We start from the raw sequence: 19,740 nt of genomic DNA, 5'->3' as shown, positions 1-19,740 counted from the left end.
ACCTGTAATTATATTTCAGGGGGGATTTGAGAGAATTCTTTTTTTTCTACATCTAATCTCTGCTCAGTCCCCATATTAAAACACAATTCCCATTTATTGCACAGTTCAAGTGTCCAAGATGTACTGGAAGCCATTATTAGAAGGAGAGCTATATCTCAGAGCTGCTCCTCAAAGGATCTTGAGCTATGATTGTTTACTCTCCGTCCAACAACAGTTATTGGAATTCTTCAAACTGTATTGTTTTGCGATTGATAAAGTGGTTGTATTTGCACATGCTATTGCAAATAGCAGGTGAAGGGCTGCTCTTTAACCACCCATTTTCCACTTGCCAGACCCAAGGGCTCACAGTGTGTGCATTGACATTCATAACTAAACTACCAATCACAAAGCACTTTTGTGCATTGAGAATTCCACCTTTGCATTCACTAAGTCAGTTGCACTGGCTTTAGTATAACTAGGTAAATTAGTTCATGTCTGTGAACTGTGCCCCTCAACCCAATACTTGCAATAAGGTTTCCAATGTTTTCCTTGTTGAAGGAAATTAAAATTTTATGCCCACAAAGTGCACCTCTGTGTTCTTTTGAATGCATTTATATTCGCAGTTGACAGCAATCAAAATGCTTGCAGTACACCGCACGCACGTGCAGTGTTTAAAGGAGCTTACCTCATTAAGTGAAAGTATTTTTAAGGAAAGTCTCTTTGCTGCTATAAGCGAGTTTCCTACTTTGACCCAAATATTGTTTCAAGTCTTAAACCTTCGCTTCAGAGGGTGAAAAGAAATGTGAACGTCACTTTAGGGTTGAGCTTGGATGCAGAAAGGAAATCTTACAACCTATTGACCAATGTGCCTGAGCAAATTCTTTCTTTACAGTCCCATTTCGGCCATAAAAGATTAGAGGATAGCATTGTTAAGAAAACATGCTAATTAAAATAGTACTTAATTTTAAAAAGAGTGTAAAGGTATACTTTGGAGGCAATCTGTCTTTTCAAAAGGGCTGTAGGCTGTTACTGAATGTGACCTTCTTTTCACCTCAATAATTTAGTCAAACCTACTTTGTGATTGAAAGAGGATTGCAGGATGGGTGAGCCTCACTGCTTGAAAATGTCTCAATGTGTTGGATTTCATATCTGTATCTATATATAGTCCTTAGCAACAGTCTACGTTAAAATATATTTTATAGCAGTATTTGGTCTGCCAGCACCACATCATTTTCTTTTTCTCTCAAATGAAGTACAGTGTGTACTATTTCCTGAATTATGAGTGGCGTTCTTAGGGTATGTGAGCTTTTCGCTCACCATCTGTCCTCACCAGAATGTTGACCCTTATTGCCGCTTTTGGAAACAGTCATGTGTATCATTGCATCCATGAGTGTGTTTTTCTAGTGTTTGGTAAACACAGCATTTTACTTGGTGCATGGTTGTGCATAGTGGGTCCAGGGCCGGACTGGCCTTAGCGGATATCGGGTATTTCCCCGGGCGGCTGGAAGGGTGGGGGGCGGTTTTGTTACTGGGGGCCGGTTTTGCGGCGGTGCTGCAATATCGGCCACCAGTAACAAAAGCAGCAGTGCTTGACACTTCCTGGTCTGACAAATTTGCCAGGGCTGCTTTGGGTTCCCGGTCCTGCCCTGGGTGGGTCCTTGAATATAATACCAGTCAGTGCCATTTGCACTGTGAAAGATATACTTTGGTATTACTAAGTGGATCAATACACCGCTTTTGTAAAACAAAGTAGTGGTGAACGTTTGAAGCACCCTTGCATTATTAAAGGCATAGTGTATCATTTTCATGTGGGCAGGCCCAGAGCAATGAGTTAATCCCCAGGCACCTTTGCATGCTCCCCCTGCAGAAGAATGAGGAATGGTGAGCAGACTTCTGAAAATGTGTGACACACATTTCGAACCATCTCCCTTCCTTAGAGCTTGGGGGTTGGTCAGTAGGTGTCACAGAAACACTTGCTCTCTCACTCTAGTCACTGAGGCCCATGTTTACTAATTTTTGGCATAGGGCGTCGCCGCAAGCCTTCCTGCTGCGCTGCCCTACGTCAAAAGAAAAGGGCAGGAATGCGCTGTATCTGTGAGATACAGTGCATTCCTGTCCTCTTCTACTGCGCTAGCACACAAATGGCTGCCTAGTGCACCACAGAGCAAGGGTGTCTGCGTTGAAATCAGATTGTTTTTGTGGCGGGTGGCACACCTTCCTTCACAAAAACATCCCAAAAACATTGGGAATGTGTCAAATGCCATGGGTGTTATGTGGGAACACCCAACGTAACACTCATGACACGCCTCCCAATCGCAGTGTGAGGCAACACAGCGACTTGCGCTGCGTTGCCTCACACAATAGCGAAGCCATGAAAAGCCAGGTAGGGTGGTTTACGGTGACCTCATAGATATCGCTCTGCAGTGTGAGCCACTGGAAGGTCATTAAAAGTGACGTTCCATTGTCAAACAGGTCTCATAAATTAGTCCCTGAGGCCGATATTGACTAATTTTCAAGGATTGCGCTGCAAGCCTTTCTGCTGCGCTGCCCTACGTCAAAAGATAAAGGCAGTATTGTACCATATCTATGACATACAGCTCATTACTGACGACTTCTACTGTGCTGGCAGCCGCGGTCGGTAGTCGGAGTAACTGCAGGGCGGTGACGTGGGGAGGGGGAGTGGCAGGGTGGGGGATAGTAAACTATGGATTACGGTGGTTTACAGGTAAGTTAACATATAAATTAATAAAGCAAATTTCGTTGCGTGCACTGCATCGCATTTGGGGATGCAGTGCACGCAACAAAATTTGTTTTATTAATTTATATGTTAACTTACCTGTAAACCTCCGTAATCCATAGTTTACTACCCCCCACCATGCCCCTCCCCTTCCCCACGTCACCGCCCTGCATTTACTCCTACTACCGACCACGGCTGTGTGCTGGTGCAAAAATGGCCACCTAGCGCCAAAGCAGGCACCCTTGCACCATGGTGCAGGGGTGTCTGCATTGAAATTGGGTTGTTTTTGTGGGAGAAGGGACAACTTCCTTCACAAAAACAACCCTTACACCACCCATGGGGAGTCACAGGCTTTTGACGCATTCCCAGGTTTACAGCATGCTGTAAATCTGGGACTGTGTCAAAAGCCATGGGTGTTACGTGAGAACACCCATAGTAACACCAATGGCACGCCTTCCCATCACAGTATGAGGCAACTGAGCGACTTATGCTGCGTTGCCTCACGCCATATGTATGAGGTCATGAAAAGTCACACAGGGTGGCTTTACATGGCCTCATAGATATGGCTCTGCATTGTGAGCCGCCGGAACATCATTAAAAGTGACGTTTCGGCAGCATATGGGGCTTGCAAATGAGCCCATAACTGCTTAAAATTTGAATCCTTATTCATGTACAAAGTCATAGCATTGTATATACATATATGCAGTGCTTAATTTGTAAAAGAGTGAGTGCCAGGGCCCAAAGCTTTGGTCACAAGCCTGCGGCCGGTGCTATTAAATGTCACCGCACCAAATACCAAGGCTGCTTGCTAGTCTTGAATCCACCTCAAGCGCTTTAATCCACTACTGGACACTCCTTGCCCCGTCATCTCACTCTAGCAGGTTCTTGCTTTCTCTCCTTGTCTTTCTGTCTTTTTTCTTTTTTTGCATTTGTTTTTCTTCTCTGTAAATGTCCAATGAGGAAAAATAAGGGTCCATCCTCACAAATGAGTGCCAGTACCCCACCAGCAACCACCGGCTCAAATTAAGCACTGCATATATAGAAACCATGTTGGTGTGATCAGGTTCTGAAGAGATGTCGAGTTGAGTAGACACCCACCACATTTGACCTTAGGGCCTCCAAATAGAGAGGTGCAGTCTTGAACTGCTTCCTCCCTATTGATCCCTGTTAGCTCTTTGAAGTGCAGAGAGACTTGCAGGATACCTTAACGAAGCACGTGACTAACTAATTGTTCTGGGCCAGTGTGTTTTGAACTGTCCTGCGTACTGCTTACAGTGACTGGTTTGACTGATTTTTTTGTTGTTGTTGTAATCTTCAACGCCAGCCGCAAATGTGTTTATCATGTCCCTCTTGTACAATCAGGACTGTTCATGGTCTGAATTTAAATTAAAATGCTTAAAAGTTACAATTAGAATTTTGGGTGCCTTTTTCAATCGCCTGAGAACAAATGATTTCTAAATCAGGAATTACTTTCTATTGCACACAACAAGGTTACCACTGAACCTCAAGTCTGTCATGAGACAAACACGTGTTTTTTTATCCTATCGCTAGTGGCTAAAAGGTTCCAATTTCAAACTAATAACATCAAGTGGTTATTTTGCCAGCTATTTATACAGGCAGGTGGGCGCCATAGTTGTGCACTGCATGCATGTTTCATTTTTAAAATGCACTTAATGAACTTTTTTTCCTTTTCTGATTGCTACTTCACCTCTTTAAATGAAGCATTCTATTAGAATGTGTAACAAATGACCACTTTGTGTTTGCATTAATGCCAAACACGTTTAACACAGTATTTACAAGGAAGCCAGGAACATTGGCAAAATGCCAGACTCCTAGAGGGACATCATGAACGCCATAAACTTAAATTTACCTTTTCACTTGACTCATGGTAGTGTCACATGCGGCTTTGGCATCTCAGTGCTATTAAGTCTTTTGGTTTTATTTTCCTGTGATGAGACCTGCTTTCTTCGAAGTTAAGGATCCACGAACTGAGACTGATTTACTATTTTTTTGACCCGTCTTGAGACTGATATAAAACGTTTTTAAATCGGAAGACATGGACCTAATTTCTAACTGGTGTGAGACGGTGTTGAATGTCTTATGGCACACTTATTACCCTCTTTACGAAGGAAAGAAAGTCCTGATTTCAAAAAGCGTTTGACAGTCTCAAGGACATTTTAAGACTGCCCCCTTTGGTTTAAAAGAGTCTCAAAAACTTTATGTTCTAGCTTATCACTGTTTTAGGTCAAGGAAACCTTTATTAAATCAGAACCATCATGTTTTCAAAACTTTAATAGTCCCTAGAGAAAAATGAATATATTCATTCCTTGAGAATATTATGCATCTCTATGGGGCTGATTCTGAAAACATTTTACATTTATAAGAGAAACGTACATGAACAAAAGTTACCTCTCCCCACAAAAAGGAGATCCTGTTTAACAGAATCCGAATGCGTGTATTTTCTGCAAGGAGATGGCATTTACTGCTGGTGAAAATACACTACTCAGCTGGATTTTCTGAAGCTGTAATGGCTGTATTGATTTGGAAAAATGGCTGTTCGCTATGGGAGCTCCAAAGGAGATGGTATTACCAAAGGTGTAACTAAAGTCATAACTGAATGAATGTGTGCAAACATTGCCAGCTCTCTTTTCGCCACTTATTGTACTTCAAAGATGGCACCTACTTCAAGGTGGCCTAAGGGGTGCAGAGAGTGTGAAAAAGTGCAATTCATATATTTTTTCAGTGGGTGCATTGGAAAGCATTATAAGACTGACTGGCAGCATTCATGTAGCGGTTGGATTTCGTTGCATTGTTCTTGTAAATGACAAGCCAAACATATTTGCCTTCAGCATTTTCCTCAATGAGGTCAGTGAGACGGAGAGTCCAATCTCCAGGAAGAGAGTTTTCCATTTAATGTGAATAGAAGTGCAACATGGTAGGCACCGTTTGTGAGGGTGTAATCATTTGTCTGCCATTGATACAAATTTTGTAAGTAAATAAAAAAAAGCACAAAAAAATAAAAGAAAGTGTGGTTAAACATTTAAGATGTCTCATCTCTGAATTGCTACTGCACAGACATTCTGGAGAATTTAAGAAAATGCAGACACTTATGAAGATTCCCAAAATGAGTAAAGCCCTCATTTACAGGGTGGTAGATGGTTTTCCATCCCCTCTCGGTCAGAAGAGACATTGGCCTGTGCTCCTCTGGTGCAGAACTGCCCTTCAGATTTGGAAATCCATGCCAGATGGCCAGGGCCGGACTGGGGACAGCAACCAGCCCTGGCAGATTGCTGCTCAATCGACCCTGGGGGCAGGATGGGGAAGGGGGGGTACAAAACCGCCTCCCCCACCCCGGCCCACTGTGGAAATGCCCGGTGTGCCCTATGACCAATCCAGCCTTGCAGGTGACTGAGAATCTCTAAGCTTTCAGAGCAACCACCAGTGCAGCAATTGCTTTCAAAGCTGAAGAGTTTTCTGACTCAGTGCCTTGTTTTTTGTGCCCACTCAGAAGACTATTTTCTTTTTCTTTTTCACAATGTGTGTTCTCGAAATACAAACAATTAATGACATTGGCGTAACGCGGGCAACTGCAGCCACTGCGGCTCAAGGGGTACGTCAAAATCTTCAGAGTGGCCTCATTCCACCAAAAGCCAATAAATATGTGTGAGCTATGGGACATTCAGGGGCCCCTTTTCACATTCTGCAGGGGGGCCCCATCATTCTACGTTACGCCTCTGATTAATGACTTTGGTGGACAGGAGGTTTTCTCCCTTCATGTTGGAGAGATTGACCACGTTAGATGCCCAGGACCATCTTCACTCTTGCAGTGGTCATCGACAGTGAAATGCAATAAATGTCCTTCTGCCCTACAATAAGACGTGATAAACTTCCCCATGAAATCAAGTGGGGGAACCACAAGTTTAGCAACATGGGTGAGCTTTATGGCCAGAAATTAGCATGCACAAGAGAAGAACTTGAGTAGCAGTGGAGGCAGCATGCAGATATGGTATTTACCATATACATTGATAAATACCATATTTCAGTAAGACTTACATTGAAAATAATAGCACGTTGTGGGGTTCCTGTGAAAGAGCTGCATTTCTCTGGCATTTGACTACGCTTCTAATGAAAGAGGAATAACCAATCTACGATTGTTATTGGTTTACATGCACAATTACTAGGAATATACATTATCTATTGGCTCTGGTGGAATATGTGGCTTCCCAGTGTTGTATTCTACTACCCTCTTCTATGCTGTACCCCTGAAGAACTCTCTTGTTGCACAATTTTAAAAGCACTTAGAGGTATTATGCTGAAAAGAATATAGAAGTAATACAGTATGCTGAGAAATGTGGCACATTAATTCATGTATGATATTAAAATACTTAATTTGAAAAGAAAAAGATACAACCAAGATCCTGAATTTTAGTGTGAATTAAGAAGTAGTTTCTGTCCTTTATCACTTCTCACCCACATACTGTGCACTGCATTGCCCTGCACCTCATAGTACCTACTCTCTCATTCAATCTCTCCTTTTAATCCAAGATACTAAATCCTAGTTTAGATCAAGAACGTCTTTACCCACAGCCTTCACTCTCCCAGATACAATACTTTGGACTGCACTGCACTTCACCAGTGGTGGATCCCACTGGGAGTGCTGCGGGGCGGGGGAGGGGCAGTGTGGGGGGTAGTAAACTTCGGCATAAGGCCGAACGGAGTTCAGTTAATAAATAAATAAATAAAACGATTTTCATTGCTTGCGTTGCAGTGCAGCCATGCAATGCAGCAACCACAATGAAATTTGTTTTATTTATTTATTTATTAACTGAACTCCGTTCGGCCTTATGCTGGAGTTTACTACCCCCCACCCTTTCCCTCCCCCGCCCCGTGCACCGCCACGCAGCACTCCCACAAGAAGCCGCCACTGCACTTCATCCACTCAGTCACTCACTCAATCAGCCACTCTTCCTTAGCAGTCCTAGATCCTGAAATCCAATAGCAAAAAGGGCAGTGTCTGCACTATGTTCCTTCCTCTCACATAAACACATTACACTGCATTGCACCACGCCACATTGCACCAATTTTGTCGCTTACACAGTCACTTGTTCAGTCATGTTCCTCTTGTAGTCTGAGATCTTAAAATCCTAGAGAAAGCTAGTGAGTGTACATAATCATTCCTTTCCCAAAAGCAACACACTGCCTTTAACTGAACTGCACTCTCTCTCTCACTCAGTTGCCATCACTAGCAGTCGAAAATCCTGAATTCCTGGAGCAAAGCAGGCAGTAATCAGCACTCTGTTTCCTTCCTCCACCTTGCACACGCTTACAAACAACACTGCAACCACTCCCTTGTTGACTCATTCAATCAATCACTCTCATTAAAAGCAAAAGGTCTTGAATTCCTAGTGATAAATTGGTAAGGGTCATCACTTGGCCATGTTTCCCTAGCCATCCAATATGCCGAAATCCTAAAGCTTAACAGGCAGGGTTCTGCACCCTCTAGCCTTCCTTCGCAATGATACATGATATTGTACTGAAGCACACTGCATTGTACTATCTCTTTCCCTAACTCACTCTCATGTAGAAGTCATATAGAAGTCCTGAAGTAAAATGGGTAAGGGACTGTTTCCACACATCCTAGACATGCCCAAATACAGGACTGTGTCTTCATCAAGTTAATGGACCCTCTAGAGCAGCCATCAAAGCAACCTATGGTGAGGTGCTACACTCAGTTGGCCTGGCCCAGCCAATAAATTAGATAATTACCAGAACAGTCTCTACAACTAGTTTAGGAGCCGTACTCCTCCAGCCATGATATCTTAGGCTTCCAGGATAAGACAGCATCTTGAGAAATGAATCTCCAACTCCTTTCCATGTTCCTCATGAGCTTGTGAACCCTGGATGTCAGTGAAATAGCAAAAGTGCCACATGCCATAAAAAACATGGCAAATTGGCTCCTCTGCCCCTACTTGAGCATTGAAATACAGCCAGGTGCTTTGATCCATTCACAAACAAGTCAATAGTTTCTAAGAGCCTTGAGTTGTGGTCTGACTCCAGACTCTTCCAGGTTGGAAGATGAGCCACCAGCTTATACATTCTTTGGTATTTCCTCAGCATAGCATCCCTCTAATAGATCACCTTTCATTCCTTGAATTTTAACTGTATGACCCAAGACATGACTACTCATTCTGCCACATTCTCTGTGTGGGTTGCATGCTTTGGGGTCTGCTTTCAAAGCATGATGGGATGCCATTATCCAACTATGCCTCCAAAGGTTCTCATGAGAGTTGCAGCCTCCAGCAGTTTGAGGCTTGTTTGAATGTTTTTGTGAGGGCTGATTTTGTTTTCCAGTCTTGCCCTAACCATCACTCACTAATGCACCCACTCACACACTCTTTTCATTTTCATCCTATTGCTCTCTCGTTTCCCTCTACATCCATCTCTTTCCCTCTCTATCGCTCCTTAACCATGACTAAGAAAGTGCTTTAGCACCATACTAACTGTTAAAAGTGCTGTACACATGGTGATACAACACACAGCTGTTGTCCAATATTTGTTTTTTTTGTACTTATTATATTTCTGTTATGTAAGTATTTTTACAGTGATGTATTTGTCCCTTTGGGAGACCAACCCATTGTTTGTGACCTCTGCTGTATTTCTGAAGGTTGTAGCTATCAAAACTTTTCTCTTTATTTTGCCTAATATTCTTCCCAATGTGTTCATGGAGGGTAGACATAGGTACACTCTGGCTGGAGTATTGGGACTGATACCTCAGGTTGGTAGCAGAAGAAGGGAATGTGTTTGATGTCTAAGAATAATTATATTTCAGTGGAAAACATGCTCCCTAAGAGTTGTGATATGTGAAGTTCTGGCTGGTTTGACGAACTGAGGGGCATCACGCCATAACTGATATGGCTTTTTTGTTCGATTTGTAAAACTAATTAAAATGTATCTGCAGCATTGAAGCTTCTCTGAAATAGTTGAACAGTTATTGCCATACCGAATCTAAGTGATTCACGCACTTTCAAACGAAAATATGTCAGTTAAATAAATTGATTCTCATTAAAAACAATAATGATCTACCGCAGTTGTATCATGTTTTGGTGCAACAGAATCTTTTCATCACTGGTAGAGTGGGATCCCAAAGAGTGCGTCTCCTCTGATTGCAGCATGATACAAAAAAAAGACTCAAGCTCTGCATCAAGTTTCTTCCTTGACTGTGTGTGGGAGGGTGGGGTGATGCCATGCCATCACAAGGCACTCACAAGACCAATGTTCTCAGCATGGGAATGGATAATTTCTCCAAAACAAGGAGAGTCCTATATTTGACCACTTTACAGGACAGTGGTGCATCTCTATGTATTGGAATGTGTTGGTGCCAGCAGAGAGTAGTGGCAAAACATTTTGTGACGGACATTTAAAATATAAAAATGCCAATCGTCTAGCAAAGGATCACACCTTAATGAAAGAGCAGTGAAAGTCAATCCTCCTGCTTTGCTACCAACCATCATTTATTGGTGGGTAGAGTCTCAATGATTTCAAACAAATTCTGCTAGTAACCATTCCTTCCATCATTTATGCAATGTGAGACTGGTGTATGTCTTAGAGCATTTGCTTTAATTTGAACCCATACCAGAAGGTGGTTTATCATTTCTAACCCAGTTTGTAAAAGTACAACTTAAGTATGCAAACATCCATCTACAAATCATTTTTTTAATTGGCAAACCTCTGAACAGGCTCATGTTTCTCTTATATTGTATTCCAGGTAAATATTACTAAAATTATAGTTCAAAGCCTTCAGTAATACAATTATACGATCATGGTTTTCTAAAACCTCATCGCAGAGTGTAGGTGATTGACTTTACAAGGATTATTGAGGTAGCACAAGCTATATATACTTAAAAAAAATTTGCAAGCTAAATAGATCTAAGACTCAGATAGTTGTGAATAAAGTTATCTCTTGCACTGTTTCTAGGGTGACTATTTCGGCTACATACTTAGGCATAGTAATATCTGCAAAATTAGATACCCTTGTTGAGAGTAATATAACCCCTCTCCTTGAGAAAGTAAAAACGGACTTAAATAGGATTAATAATTTACATCTTTCTCTAGTAGGTTGCACTAACGTGTTAAAAATGAGCATATTGCCAAAATTTCTTTATTTATTTAGAGCAATCCCGTTAATTTTCGAAGCCAAATGGTTTAATATACTGGAAGGTACTCTCAATAAGTTTATATGGGCCCACGGGAAAACTCGTAGGGCGTACAAATTTATGACCTTACCGAGAGACAGAGGGGGGTGGGGAGCCCCGGCCTTTAGATTATATTATTTGGCAACTGCCCTTCAATATATGCAGGGCTTAATCGAAGGAGGGGGGATGCTTCAAAAAATTACTTCCGCATCTACAGATGTCTATGCAATCCTGTTGGGACAAGAGACAGAAAATTGCTTGTTATATTTTACTGATTTTGGCCATCTTAGAAGGAAGCAATTTAAGACACTAAATGCGGCGTTAAATGTATGGAAGGCTTTTATGAGGAAGACGGGACTTGGTCGATATAATAGATATCTTAAATTATATAACAATAAGTCGTTTCCCTCAGAAATTTTCTCGGATACAGTTATGGCCGAATGGAATCGAAAAGGTATTAACCAAGTTGGGGATCTAAGAGAGGTTGCAGGAGTGGTACAGTTTGAGGTACTGGCAAATAAATACGATCTAAATAGGAGAGATTTTTTTAAGTATTTACAACTCAGAAGCTTCTTGGGTGATAAACGAGGTGGATCAGCAGGATATAACATAAACGATTTTCTGGAGATTTTAATTACGGGCGGCTATCACAATATTAGGTCAGCCTACGCGATACTAGTCCAAACTAAAGTGGATGATTTAGACAAACATAAGCGTAAGTGGGCTGAGAAGCTTGGAGGAGAAATAGAGGATTTTCAGGAGTCGTTGGATCTGGGGTGTAATATTTTATGCTCAGCCCCCCTACAATCTCAACATTATAAAACCCTATTTTCCTTATACCATACGCCTGCTAGAATTGCTAAATGGGGGGGAATAACTGGGATAAGTTGCCCTCGATGTAGTGCACTAGATGCAGATTTACTTCACATGTTGGCCACATGCCCACAATTACATACTTTAATCAGTGACATAGAGGTTTTTCTGGATAGGGCTCTAGGGCTACAGATCTCCTTATCTCCCTCGCGTATTTTGTTAGGGATAGGTCAAGATGGAAGTAGCAATGTAGAGAGGGAATTTGTCTTTGTGGCGATGGCGGTGTATAGATTAATCCTAGCCAGGGCTTGGCTAGATAAATCCCCTCCGTCTATGCAAGTATGGTTAGCAAATTTAATTACCACATTTAATTTGGAAAAACCAATATATGCAAGGAAAGGTAGAGCGGGGAGAGCTCTAGGTATAAGAATTTGGGGGCCATTAGCGCGGTGGAGGGACGGGATAGGGTAAATTGGGAATATTTGTTCTAGGGATTGGCCAGAGCTGTATTGTTTTGTTTAGCTGGATTATACTTGTTTTTTTTTCCTTTCTTTTGATAACATACAAAGGATTATGTTGCGTTAATGATTAAATGAATGTATTAAATGTGCATCGTCGAAAGTACAAAATAAAAAATAATTTAAAAAAAAAAAAAAATTTTTGCCAACAGCAATTTCAAAAAGATCAATGTAATCTATTACTAAATGATGTATGAATCAAGACATGTATTTGTTTAAACTTTGAACAAATAAAATCACAAGATGTAAGCGAGAAGAATAGTATTTTGCAGAATCCCACATGTAATTCAATAGTATGGGCAGTCTAACTCTTTATGAAAAGATGTTGTTCTAATATATTTTCCACTGTGGGTATGTTAGAAATTCATCTACTTTTATTTATACCTTCTAATCTAGCAATAAATTTCAGGAAGTAATGGGGGCATTATATATATCACAAAAGGACAATGTTATTTATCAAATGTCTTTCTTTGTTCTTTAAACAGAAGTCTTTATTTTCTTTTTTTAAGTTTAAAACAAACATTTTCACATTGAGGCAGACTATATTTTAAAATTATATATTTGTAAACATTAACCATTTAAATTAAAGAATTCACTTATGGGCACCAAAATAAGACATAATGAAATGTACTAATTATCTTAAAAGCAACTTATTTTCATACAAGTTTAAAAAAATCTTTTCACAATGAGGCAGAGTAGGTTTTAATGCTATTTATTTGTACACATTGACCATTTAGGTGAAAGAATTCACTCATGGGTACCAAAACAAGACATAAAGAAATATAATAATATTCTTAAAAACAAACAAAAATACAATTTCTTTTATTTAGGCAAGAATTTTGTCTTTGAACGTCTTGTACTGTAACTTCTGAATATCTCCATTTGGATCACAGATAAGAGCAAAGATCAAAGGACGACGTATCAATACATAGATGTAGCCAGTCATTTATTGCCCTATCTATTTTGTTTTTATTTCCATTTTCTTAAAATGTTAGTAATATTATGTGCTACATAGTACATACTTATTGAATATCTGTTTTGTTTCTTTGAATACCGTTTGCCAAAGAATATTGTTCAAGGCATGTTATGAAAATGGAGCAGAAATTTTATAGTACTTTAGTCTTTTTCTTCATTTTATTTCAAACTATTTTCTTTGAAAAGCATTAACTGTCCCAGTTCATACTGATATACACTGCTTCTTCTGTAACTATATTGCACTATGAAGCACAGTTTCTAATAGTATGACAGCATGACTACATCAACCATACAGAAGATGAGCCCCTGTTTAGAAGATATAAATAGTGGGATGAAAGGGAAAAGAGTCATGCCGTTTATATCTTCTAAATGCATGCATTTATATAGTACAATCGGAAATTAAGGATGCATACAATTTAAAATGGATCACATGATACAATGAATTGATGTTGTGGTTCTGTCTACCCACCTTCAGTTCAAAATCATTTTATTTTGGTCCATTATGTTCCAGGTGAGACATTAATTTTCCAACAATAGCCTTGCATTCATAAATGCATGTGTAGTGGTTCTGTGCATCCCGAAATACCCAAAATACTAAAAAGGATGGTGTATAGCATAGTAGGTGCTATTCTTTACTATTTACATGTCTGCTTGAACAGCAGCATCACTATTATCTGGATACTTCATTTGCATGTACTGGATTTGTAAATGTATGACTCATCTATGATTTTCACCATTTTCATTAATAATATTCGAAATGATGCAAGGGATGTATCAAAAGTTTCCTATGTGCATTTAATTTTGGAGAAATAGCAACGATCATGAAAAGGTTGTGTTGATTCCATTGTTATAATTTTTTTAAATGACTGTATATTTCATAGACTGTGGCTAGCGTGTCTGAAAATAAATGACATCATGGCTTAATTTCTAATTGGTCTGTTGTACCATTACAGATATCTAAGAAGCTAAAGAAACAGAAGGAAACACTGCTGAGCTCCGAGAATATTCCCATGATCTATTCAAACAGATCCTTGATATGCTGGATGCGTTCTCACTCAAAGAAATGGATTTTCAGTCAATCTGGTGTACTCTCCATCATTTCTTTTTAGTTTAGTTTAGTGTTGCTTCACATGATTTGATAGTCTAAAATGTAGGTGACTCTAGCAAAATATGTAAGGACAGCAGGTCCATATTTAATACACAGTCTTTGTAGTAAGAATCTTTTGTTCAGTAGTGATTTGTAATCCTCAGATCTAAGACTTTTAAAGCAAATATGTTCTAGACACTCATCCTAAAATTATTTTTAAATAGTTTTGATATGTTTATATTCTCTTTGGTATTTTCTATGATTTTCCTTTTGTTTAGGTCAATAATGCCTCAAGAAATGATGTGTATCAAAGTGTTTCACTTCTCACAATACATCATTAAATAATGTCACCAAAAATATATAGTTAAATGTACCAGAAGTAATCCTTCCCTTAATTCATGTGTTGACTGCAGAGTGAGAATGATAAAAAAGGCCTTCTTTCCACTTCTCATATATTATTTAGCTATATGATATTGTAGGCAGCTCTGGGCCAGGTTGGAAATGAGATCAATTTTTGATACTACAAAGTTTGGTAATAAAAACATGTTATGTGTCTCTATCAATGCCAGTATCATCTCCTCTTAATTAAGTTATATACATTTGCATACACTTCGATATATGATAAACATGTACCCAAATACACACACATTTAAATAGTGTGCACACATCTTCAGTAGATAACATTAACATTTTCCTCAAGAATTATGCAGGTATTTTTGATAAACTGGGACTTAAAACATTTAAATAGTAACACCTGTAAGCATTGCACCCACAGATATAATATGAAGTACATGATTGATAGAATATGATGCCTCCAATAAGCAGGACATTATCCAATGTAGATAACACCAGTGAGCTTTAAATGTGTTGACAATAAATATCACCTTGTATAAGAGGGCTGAAACAATGTACATTTTGTATATTAAATATAGATGCTAGATAAAATGCAAATTCTTGAACAAATGCCTTTTTGAAGCACATGCCAAGAGAAAATATAAATGTAAATCCATTGCATATAAATAACTTAGTCTAAAATTAAAGTTTATATCATTTGCACCTGGAATGGATCTTACAAACTATCTATTCAATCTGGCAAACGTGCACATGTGTTATTGTTTGATTGATGCATCTTTCCTGTCGATGGAAGAAGCAGTTTTAATTGAATGTGTGAGAAAGTTCAACATCTAAATTTTGTAAAACAAAACAATTCAAGCATGGGATGCCTTAATAGTCTGGTTACATTTTTGTGATGTGAAATTATGGGTATTGAAATCGATATCCCTAACCTTTGCACTGAACTGAGAAAAATAGGTGTGATTGTTGCTGTGCTTATATTGCAAGCTAAACGAGCAAAGGGAACAGCATAGACATGAAGAACTGCAAATAAATTCAGATAATTTAGCTGCACCATTCCATATTTAGTGAAGATTAGCTACAATTAGCATATAATATAGTTTAGAACAATTTGTAGGATATACGAGAACATGTAATTTAAATAAAATTCATTTTAGATATCTTATTATTAAATTTGCCAATAAATCATATGACTTTGTTTTGTAATACTGAAGCATAGTTGGGGTTTATTTAGCATATATGACAAAGGTTGCACTTTAAATTAGACAATAAATGCTTTCTCCAAACAGTGTTGTTATCACTATGTAATTAATATTCTACTCCGTTATATTCAGGTTGTTGTCTTAAGATCTGCAGCTGGACCCATGTAGTAGAAAGCAAATTATGAAACATTAGTTGTAGAAAAAACTGTATAGTTCTAAAAAATATGTTATGTGCCAATTTTGCCACCAATATTATTTAGGGCATTTTGCCCTCATACTCTATATTAATTAAATTATTTTTTGTGTATATTTTGACTTTATCAGGGGAAATATGAGTACTCAAAAAGATCTTTTCATACTAGGATATTTTAGTTCATGTTAGTCTCTTTAAAGCGTAATGAGGGTCCTTTGATATGCTATAAGAAAATCTCGGGGTTTTCAATAAACACTGTGATGTTCAAACACTATTTATTTCAGGAAAGTCTGGTAATTGTTGGCTTTTTATTTGTAAAAGGCAAACATTTGGGAGCCATAAGTGTTATTTACCCTGAAACCTAGCCTGGAGTGTACAATCTTTCTTTTATCTGAATGTAAAGTTACAATTTTGTATTCTGTGAATTTTGTGTATCATGTATGCACGAACTGCACATTGACTTTCATTTGAAAGTGGGATTCATTTTACTTTTGTAAATGACGTTTATGAAACAAATTTAATATATGATGATGCTAAGAATATCTGCGATGTTTTTTGTGGAGAGTGTTCCTTGAATGTGATGTTCTGCTACTGTAAGTTGGGTCAGCATTCTTCAAAAGTTTGGACCTTGATTTAACAGTGCTTTGTGTATTTTTTATGTCAGTGGCATGTTCTGGGTTGTGGTATGTGGTTAAGGACATTGATATAATATTATGGAATTGTCTGAAATTAGCAGTGGGCATGTATTAGGCAATTAATGTAACTTAATGTCTAGTAGGGTACAAAGTGAAAGGAATAAAGTTATGATTTTGTTTTCATGTATGTTTGGAAACTGTGATATTGATCAGCTTGTTTATTTACTATTCATTCAATAAATGTTGTTTCTACATGACATTGTGTTGGTGGTGTTGATATGTATATATATTATTGCTAATTGAACATGCCTCAGAGAAACAGCGCTCATGTTTTCACATTCTGTATTTTAAAAACTTTGTAAAATGTCAATGTTTTTTGATTAAAAATAAACTACTCTGGAAATTGCGTTAAATCAACCTATAAAGAAGAAACATTGTTTTTAAATTCTTTTAAAAATCACATACATCCATGGATTGCAAACGTACTACCTGATTAACATGAGGAAGTGCTGAATATAGTGCAATGAGAACAAGAATTAGGAAAGCCAAAAGATCTGGCCTTGGCTGTCAGCCATTGCCTTTCTCAATGCTTGATTTGTTTTGTTGTAGTTTTTGTAAAACATTATTGTTGTCGGTTTGTGGGCCGTTGACAATATAGAAGAAATGTTTTAGCTAAAAGCAAACTTGTTTTTGGTCTAAAAAAACATGCATTGCCATAGTATGCCTAAGTGCGGAAAGGACCTACTTTGTGTGTGGATGCGCTCTTTGTGAAAGAGAAAAATGTTGTCACGCTCAGTGAAGTTAGCAAATCGCTCATGCTGTATGCTGTAATGGGTGGAATGCAAATCTGAATGACACAACAGACCTGCAGATGTAGAAAGCTGGCCGAAAAGCCCTACAAGTAGGTTAGGTAAGAAATTGGGTTATTGGTTCAGAGGGTGTGGATGCCCCACTCAGGCAACAACCACAATCCTTGCCAGGGTGAATCACAAAAGTCACAAAATCCACCAGTGCTTAACCCTCTGGTAGCCTGCACAAAAGCAGTCAGGAATAACTGAGAGACAATGGGGCATATTCTCAAGGATCTATCGCCGAGTTCTCGGCACTTTATCTCAGCCAAAGTCGCGATAAATTAATCGCCCCATTCACAAGCTGGTGCTAACAGCCGATACCACCAGTTTACCTGCAATAGCACCCGCAAACAACATCGCCACAGATGACCCCGGCAACTATCGCTAATGAGATGCAGAGTAGGCGTTCCCAAGCAAAAAGCCGCAACAACACCACGTCACAACATTCTCAACAACCAGCCAGATCTGTGATAAGATCACAAAACAGGCAATAATGAATTTAACACCTGCTCTCACCTGGTGTAAAGTCAGACTACAACCTGCACCAGAAAAGGTAGTCCAGCCCAGAGCCACAGTTGAAGAACAACAGATGCCATGGAGCCAACGATCGTGCAGCTCGGACCCCCAAGGGGGCCACAACACCCACCGCCACAAAATCATTCGCCTGATGCTGCAGAATCACAACAAATAACAGTCATGTGAGTAGAGAAAAAGCAGAATCAATCATTCATCATTGAAAGTCCAAACAAAATATCACAATCAAATTTGTCCCCAAACAACTATTTGGAAGAGTCATGGTGGGTCATCCCTGGACAATCTGCAAGTGACAGGCTGCAAGACAATATCCAAGATAAGAAGGTGTGTCATGCACTCATCAAAGGACAGAGAGAGAAAGAGAGAGAGAAAGACTTAACAAGGAGCGCAAGGCCAATAGGGCCCTTGGCTCATACATGCCAACTGTTGCATGTATTTTGCAATTGGTACAACCTAAATCTAAGGCCTGGCATCAATTTCAGTGCTAAGGCCACATCACATTTCAGAAATGCAAGCAGTAGTCAGACTAAAATTAGTCAAGAAAGCTCCTTTGTCTCAATACACAAGGCGAATGGACATCCAAAACTCCGACCTTGGTCTTGAATGCGCCCGGCACTCCCTGAGTGAGATACCATACCAGACTCTGATGACTCCCACACCACGAACTGTGCTAATGAAAGACCAATGTGTCCACACCCCACACACACTTGTCCCTGCTCGAGCTACACCTGCATGGGATGCCCCTGACACATTGTGAAAAAACAACCCATACGTCCAAACATTGAACACACATACGACTCATTGCTCCAAGTTGTGGCATATCGTTCACAAAACTGCTGCTGGTCTGAGGAGTGCCGGTGGTACGAGACCAACAAACGCAATGGCAGGCAATCCCAGGCGCATGCACAACCCCTGTCAAGTGGAACTGTACCGTGCACGAATGCTGCATCTGTTGGGATCACTGCCACTGTCAGTTTTGCAAGTCAGATACCGTCTGAGTTTCCGGCTTGCGTACATCACATGTGCCCAGCCCTGGTTCCACTGTCGAACATGCACAACGATAGCTGAACTGGATTATGACTTGTGTGTGCACCCCCTGTTGGCCCACGAACAGGAGTGCAACGGGGATACCCATGCATGGGATGCCTTGATCTGTGGCGTATGTACTGACAGTAGTGGATGGGAGATTGCACAAGTCATCGTGTGCAGTGACCACATTGAGGCACTCCCATATTGGGTTGTGTTGCGGATTGGTGAAACTGCGTGGACAGAGCACATCTGTCTGGACCAGTTAATGGATTGGCTCTTCCCTGTGTTCCTTGAACTCGAGAACAACGTACTTCTCAAACTGATTGCCTATGAAGCTGAGCTCGAATTCATGGACGAGTAACTACCTTCCTGCAGCCATAACTGATTGACACCCAGAGCACAGGTCCCAACACCGTGTTGCATTGTGGAGAAATGATCACATATCCCAGAACAACAGTGGACATGTCTGCATTCGCCCGGACTCAGAATGCATGTGCATGCACATATGCGTGTTGTTACACACCTGTGAAAGGTGATGCAGCCCCATGGGTGGAGCTGCACAGCGTCGTTTGGAAACGTTCCTAAATCTGACATACTGCTGGAGGGAGACTACACACATTGCAATGTAGCACGACATTTGA

At 39.8% G+C, this 19,740-nt stretch overlaps 1 protein-coding gene across 4 annotated transcripts in view; it reads left to right on the top strand.

Moving 5' to 3' along the window:
- ERC2 (ELKS/RAB6-interacting/CAST family member 2) overlaps positions 1-16,936 on the top strand; it is a 2,271,945-nt gene extending 2,255,009 nt beyond the window's left edge. For all 4 annotated transcript variants that reach the window (XM_085624647.1, XM_085624646.1, XM_085624648.1 and 1 more), the window contains one exon: positions 14,168-16,936. The gene's annotated coding sequence lies outside the window, so the exon portion shown is untranslated. The remainder of the gene's footprint in view (positions 1-14,167) is intronic.
- Positions 16,937-19,740: the final 2,804 nt, after the last annotated feature.

Source organism: Triturus cristatus, chromosome 9, assembly GCF_964204655.1.
Source record: "Triturus cristatus chromosome 9, aTriCri1.1, whole genome shotgun sequence".
Classification (NCBI taxonomy): domain Eukaryota; kingdom Metazoa; phylum Chordata; class Amphibia; order Caudata; family Salamandridae; genus Triturus; species Triturus cristatus.
This window is presented reverse-complemented; position numbering and strand designations above follow the sequence as displayed.